The sequence below is a fragment of the Amblyomma americanum genome, chromosome 2 (genome assembly GCF_052857255.1).
Source record: "Amblyomma americanum isolate KBUSLIRL-KWMA chromosome 2, ASM5285725v1, whole genome shotgun sequence".
NCBI classification, from domain to species: domain Eukaryota; kingdom Metazoa; phylum Arthropoda; class Arachnida; order Ixodida; family Ixodidae; genus Amblyomma; species Amblyomma americanum.
In genome coordinates this window covers 115029272-115036031 of record NC_135498.1, presented here as the reverse complement: position 1 = coordinate 115036031, position 6760 = coordinate 115029272, and positions in this window count along the sequence as shown.

The following is a 6760-nucleotide window of genomic DNA, read 5'->3' as shown; positions in this document are numbered from 1 at the left end:
GCATGAAAAAGAAGTATTGGTACCTGCCAACGTGGCGGGCTACATCTTTTCGGAAAGGGAGCTGACAAGCGATTAATACACAACACAGAACCCTAGACAAAAACTAGCCACCCAACAGATTAGCAGGCTTCTGGGGCATATGTTGCCGCCACTGCAAACGCTAAGCCCATCGGGGCGGGGCAGTGCTGCGGAAATGAGCGGATTTTGATTTTAGAGAGCACGCGTCCTGTGGAGCGAATTACTGCTATCACGCGATTTTCTCTTGGCAAATACATTGAACGTAGGTCATCAGTCTAACAACTAAACAGCTTTTAGGCACGTAAGAATGCTGCAGACTAGGCCAAACAGGTCTTAGCAGCGCCTAACTAGTCGATTTCACACATTTTGCTTGGGCACTCCTTTTTTAAGATCATGCTTACAGGCTCTTGGTTCCAATATGATAAGTTTGGCTGCTAAAACGTGGTACATATTATTCTGTCCTCAACTGCACAATTCATGGTATCGCCCACCGCGTTTGGTCCTGTCTGCAAATACTCTGCTGCGTTTCTTTTTCCTTGACTGTCTGAATATATATATATATATATATATATATATATATATATATATATATATATATATATATATATATATATATATAAATATCCCACTGCGGGGCATCTGCAGCTTGCAGGCGTTGGTGAGTGGCGACACCATGGGTTCCCGAGCTTCCGCAGGGACATCCCCGCAGGGGGCTGATGGTGAACAGTGCATCATCACGGACACGAGCACCCGCGCCTAGCCATGCGTGGCATCGCCGTGTCCGGGGAAAAGGGGATCCTGGTGGCTGAGCCGACGCCGAGCGTTTGGACCTTTAAGGCCCCTCGGCGGAGACAACACACCACTTTGGCCCCAGCTTCCTGTAGACGGCACCTCCTTCCTGACCCGACCAGGCGAAATCAGCAGTCGCCTTTTCCTATCCTCCCCTTAATCTTTCACTTTCCTATCTTCTTTCTCTGAACTCTCCTTTCTTCTCCTCTCTTAATTACTTTTCCTTTTTCCTGGTGGCAAGGGTTAACCTTGTGTGACCAACTACCCTGAGTTGTGTCATATTTGGTTATAGTTTAGGTGTAAAGCTGGCGTGGGCAGTACTTGCTTGCAAGTTCCTGTCCCGTCCCCTCGTTAGGCTCCATGGTGGGAGGCTGGCATCATGACTGAACATTAAACGCACTTAATGGCTCCACCTCCTTCACAAAATGATCGCGCTCTAAAAACAGTGCGGACCGAAGACAGCTGCCCAGTGTTTCCAAAGAATAAAAGAACATTCCCCTAGGTATAATGTTGTACATATTGAAGATACAGAGCTACAAGCCAGAAAAATGTTCCATTCATTGTTTCCAAATCTCTTACTGACGCCCTGGGCCTTGGCTACACGGTGACGAAGTTAGCCAGTGGCGACCTCCTCCTCCAAATCAGAGATAAAGCACAATACTCAAAACTCCCAACCTTAGTGTCCAGCGGAGACATCCGTGTAACCGTATCAACCCACCGATCACTGAACACAGTCAAAGGAGTAATATCTGGGTATTACTTAATGAACGTTTCTGAAGAAGAGATGTTGGAGGGCCTGAAAGACTAGAACGTCACCGAATTCCATCGTATCAAAATCCGAAAAGACAAGGAAATACCAAGAAAACACATATTCCTGAACTTTACCTCCAGCCAACTTCCCGAAACCATAGAAGTAGGATATCTTAAAATTAATATAGGACCATACATCCGAAATCCCGGAGGCTGCTTTAAATGTCAAAGATTTGGCGATGGCTCACAGAACTCTCGTGGCCGCCAAACATGTGCCAAATGGTCGTCAATCATTAATCCGTGGACTGCAACGCTTCACCACTCTGCGCGAACTGCGAAGGGGATCACGGCGCGTACTCGAGGTCGTGCCCGACCTAGAAGTGGGAGAAGGAAATAATGACAATAAAGACAAAGTAAAACTTAACTTTTCAAGGAGCTAGAAAAGGACTCCCCTCAGCCTACCAGTTCACAGCAAAAACAAATTTCGCCGATGTAGCGCGCAGGGGCGGCACACCACACCAGGCTTCGTCTACTGCCCAGGCAAAGCCTGAAGCAGGGCCACCCCCGCCCGCGGCAGGCGCACTGAAGGCTACCCTGCCACCTCTGAACAAGGGCCCGCCGGCCCCTCAGTCGGCCGCCCGCAAGGCTTCCCCAAGTCGGGAGAAGTCCCAAAAATGTACACCCACGGGCTCACAGCGGAAGTCCAGAGCCTTTAGCGAGGCGATGGACATAACTCAGAACTCGCCTTTGCTGCAGCAGAGGCACAGCTCCCTGGAGCGAAAAAGAAAAAATACCCCATTAATGGAACCCCCAAAACCGGTATCCTAAGTTTTAACTACACCCGTCAAACATGGCGTTCCCTATACAGTGGAACTGCCGAGGACGAATGAATGACTACGGTGACATAAAGAGCTTTTAAACACAATGTCCCCGGTGGCTTTATGCTTACAGGAGACTAACTTAGGTTCAGAACGATAAAAATATTTTAAACAAGTATAATGTCTTTTGGTGTGACCGAGAGCAGGCATGCAAACTGTCTGGAGGTGTTGATATTTTCATCCAGAATGGTGTAGCAACCCGCGAGATCAAACTTAAAACAAAATACGAAGCCGTCGCAGTCACCTTCGTTTTAAAAAACTCACAATATGTACCAGATATCTTGAGCCACACCTAACAGTAACACTTCATGATTTAGAATCCCTTTTAGAACAGCTACCAGAGCCATATCTGCTAGTTGGTGATTTTAGTGCCCATTCCGGTTTTTGGGGAAGTGCACACACTGATGCAAGAGGCCGTATTTTAGATTTTATTCTAAGTAATAAAGTTTGCCTCCTAAACAACGCAAAAGATGCATACTGTTCTCCGAGCACGGCAAAAATGAGTTCCATAGATTTGTCTTTAAGTTCACCCTCTCTCTTTTGTGATATTAAATGGGATGTCATCGATAACCCATACGGCAGCTGTCACCTCCCTGTATTAATAAGCCTAACATCCCCACCGCAAGTCACCCCAATGAAACTACGACGGTGGAAGTTACATTTAGCCGACTGGGCAATGTTTAGAGAAAAGGCCAGCTTAGATAAAATAGTTTCAGGTGATCTCAGCATATACCCCTGTCACGCGGGCAGTTGCGAAAGTCATTGAACTCGACCTGCATCGTGATTTTCTCGAAACATCCGGTGCTACACTGGCATTTTAAATGCTCATTGAGAAGTTTCCCACATGTGTGTTAGGTGGCGCGAAATGTTCCGCCGACAGCCATAGCATGCTGACGTTCACCAAAACCTTGCAGTCAGGGGCAGCGGCAGCCAAATCCGTAGCCAAATTGGTACATCTCCGTATCTACGTCAAGTTTCTAATCTTGTGGCGCACCTCTGCTGCTGTGCGATGGAGCCCGAAGGTCCGGAAAACCTCCGCGATTTCTGCATAGACTGCGGCATTTCTCTTCTGCTGCCGCAAATCATTTAGTCGGTCCTGGCAGCAGTCGATGAGAGCGGCTGTCTCGCGCTCGCTCCACAGTTTGCGCGCCCGTCGATGAGCAGGAGGACGCCATATTTGTTTACATTGACGGCGAAGCTTGGTGCTAGGTGTAGAAATTATTTTCAAATATGTTTGCATATAAGCAGGCATAGTACCTGAAAATGTTCTGTCTTGCATTTTAATCAATTACAATCACAACAATTGTGGTTTCGTTTTGTTGTATGGCGTTTTTTATAGCTTCATGAGAGCGAGACTACTTTCGATTGTGCTTCGAACCTCAAGCCCTCTTGAGGAATCGGCATCGAGTCAAGCAGGATCGAGCTCGATCACGCTTGAAAGTGGCCGTGTGACAACCCTCATAGACGAACTGAATGAAGCTATCACAAACTGTATTTGAACCGCTGCACGCCAAGAAATCCCTCGTTCATCTGGATTAGTAAAGTAGAATCGCAAAATTTGGTATACAGAAGAGTACCGACACGCAAAAAAGAAACGAAACAAAGCTTGGGGAATTTTTCATAGCTACTCAACGCAAGAGAATTTAACATAGCTCAAAAAATTCAGGACAAAAGCGCGATATTTTCGCCATAATGCAGAAAAACTTCTTGGCAAGCATACGTGTCCTCAATAAATATCTCAATCACGTCAAAAGGAATGTGGGAGATGATAAAAAAGATAAATGGCAGCTACTCCCCATTCACAGATCCGTTTTTATCAACCCCTGGCATACAGACAAACTTAGAAGAACAGGCAGATATTTTGGGTGAATATTTTCCTGCAGTTTCCAGTTCATCTCACTACAGAGAATCATTCCTCAAATACAAAAACATAGCTGAAAGACAAAAACTGCCGACAAGTGGCAGCACAAATGAACCCTCTAATAACTTAGGGACAATTCAAGAAATTAATAAAGTACTGTTTGCTGGTAAGCAAACTGCACCTGGCCCAGATGAAATACATTATCAAATGTTAGCTCATCTCAGTGAACCGGCAGTAGAGGCACCTTTAAATTTTTTAAACAAAGTTTCGTTATCTGGGAAACTTTCCGAACTCTGGGAGGTGGCCGTTATTGTTCCATTATTAAAACCCTGAAAACCATCTACCTTTCCTAGCAGCTATAGGCCCATTGCTCTGACTAGCTGTCGAGCGAAATCTTTTGAAAGTGTATTGAATATCAGACTATCATTCGTGTTAGAAAACCGGGAGCTTCTTGATGTCCATCAGTGCTGTTTTAAAAAGACTTGCTTTACCATTGACCACCTGATTCGTTTCGAAAACACTGTTCGTGAAGCTTTTATACATAGACAGTACTGTCTCGCTGTCTTCTTTGATTTAGAGAAGGTGTATGACACAAGTTGGAGGTTTGGGATTAATCAGGACCTGGCTGAACTGGGCATCCGTGGAAGGATGTTGAACTGCATTAAATACTCTTTGACTAACCATACATTTCATTTCTGCCTAGGTTGAACCCTTTCACGGAATTTTATCTAAGAAAACGGAGTACCTCAAGGATGTATTTTGAGCACAGCACTCTTTATTGTAAAAATGAATTCTATCTGGAAAAGAATCTCAAGGTCCGTCATATATACTGTCTATGTAGATGACCTCCAGATAGCTTACACATCCTCGAATACATCAACATGCGAACGACAGATACAGCTAACAATAAATAAACTGGCAACATGGGCAGACCGAAAAGGCTTCCGTTTTTCTACACAGAAATCGGTGGCCATTCTTTTCTCACTCAGACGAGGCATTCAGATAGATCTCACCCTACACCTGAACGAGATTAACTTACCCGTGAAAAAAGAACAAAAATATCTAGGTATAACATTCGACAGAAAGATCACCTTCCTGTCTCACATAAATGCGCTGAAAAAGAAAGCTTCTAGATCCCTGAACATACTCAAAGTGCTGTCGAGAGAACACTGGGGAGCCAATAGGACATGTCGTTTACAAATATACCGCTCTGTAGTACGCTCTATCCTGGATTACGGATGTATAGTGTATGGGTCAGCGACACAACCATACCTTAAACGGCTAGATCCAGTACATAATTTAGGATTGCGTCTCTGCACTGGTGTATACAAAACATCACCCATAAACAGTCTTCATGTAGAAACCAATGAACCATCGCTTACAGATAGAAGAGCCATCCTCACATGCTCATACATTCTAAAAATCTGTTCGTTGCATAAGCATCTATGCTACCTTATCGCTACAAAGTGCCTTTCTAGAAAACTCTTCAACAACAAGCCGCAAGCTAATCGGCCACTCTTCTTGCGATTTGAAGAGATGTGCAGGAACCTCGGCATACTAGACACATTGCCAAACATTGCCCGAAGGCGAGGTCTACTGCCGCCATGGCACAATTTCTCTGAAATTTGTGATTTCACTCTTACACAGTTCCGTAAAAAGCAAATTCCGCAACAACATATAATACAAGAATTCCTCACACTTGAGGAAAAGTACAGTACTTTCGCAGCTCTTTATACTGACGGTTCAAAACCAGATGCATACGTTGGAAGCGCAGTGGTACAGGGAATTTGGAATAAAATAAACTTCCACAATGCGCTTCCATCTTCACTGCGGAATGTTACACCATCTGTGTAGCCATAGAAAAAATAGAAAATGAGAACCTCACCAACTGTATTATTTACAGAGACTCGCTGAGTGTGCTCATAACCCTTCATTCTAGAAATGTAATAAGCCCGCTGCTTGGCGACCTCATAAATAACATTACAACAGCCATAGCTAAAGGACAAATCATAAAACTCTGCTGGGTACCAAGTCATGTTGGGACAAAGGGCAATGAAAGCAGATTTGTGCGCAGCTCAAGCTTGTGACAAGCAATTAAAAACGTAAATATGCCCTGTAGAGATTGTATGAACTTACTACATAGTAATGCACAGAATAAATGGAAGTAAACTTGGAACAACAATCTAAATAACAAACTACAGCTAAGAAAATCAGTCTTAGGGGAATGGAAGTCATCTGTGCACCAGAAACGTTTCCTGGAAGTCGTTATCTGCCGTCCCCGGATAGGCCACACACACATTACACACAACTTACTGCTAAAGAAAGAAGAGAAACCACTTTGTACATGCGGAGTTGAAATTACAGTCAGACACATTTTAATTTCATGTTGTAAACAGGAAAAGCTACGGAAAAAGTATTTTTCTCCGTTTTATAACCAATGCATCCATTTTCATCCAGCACTGTT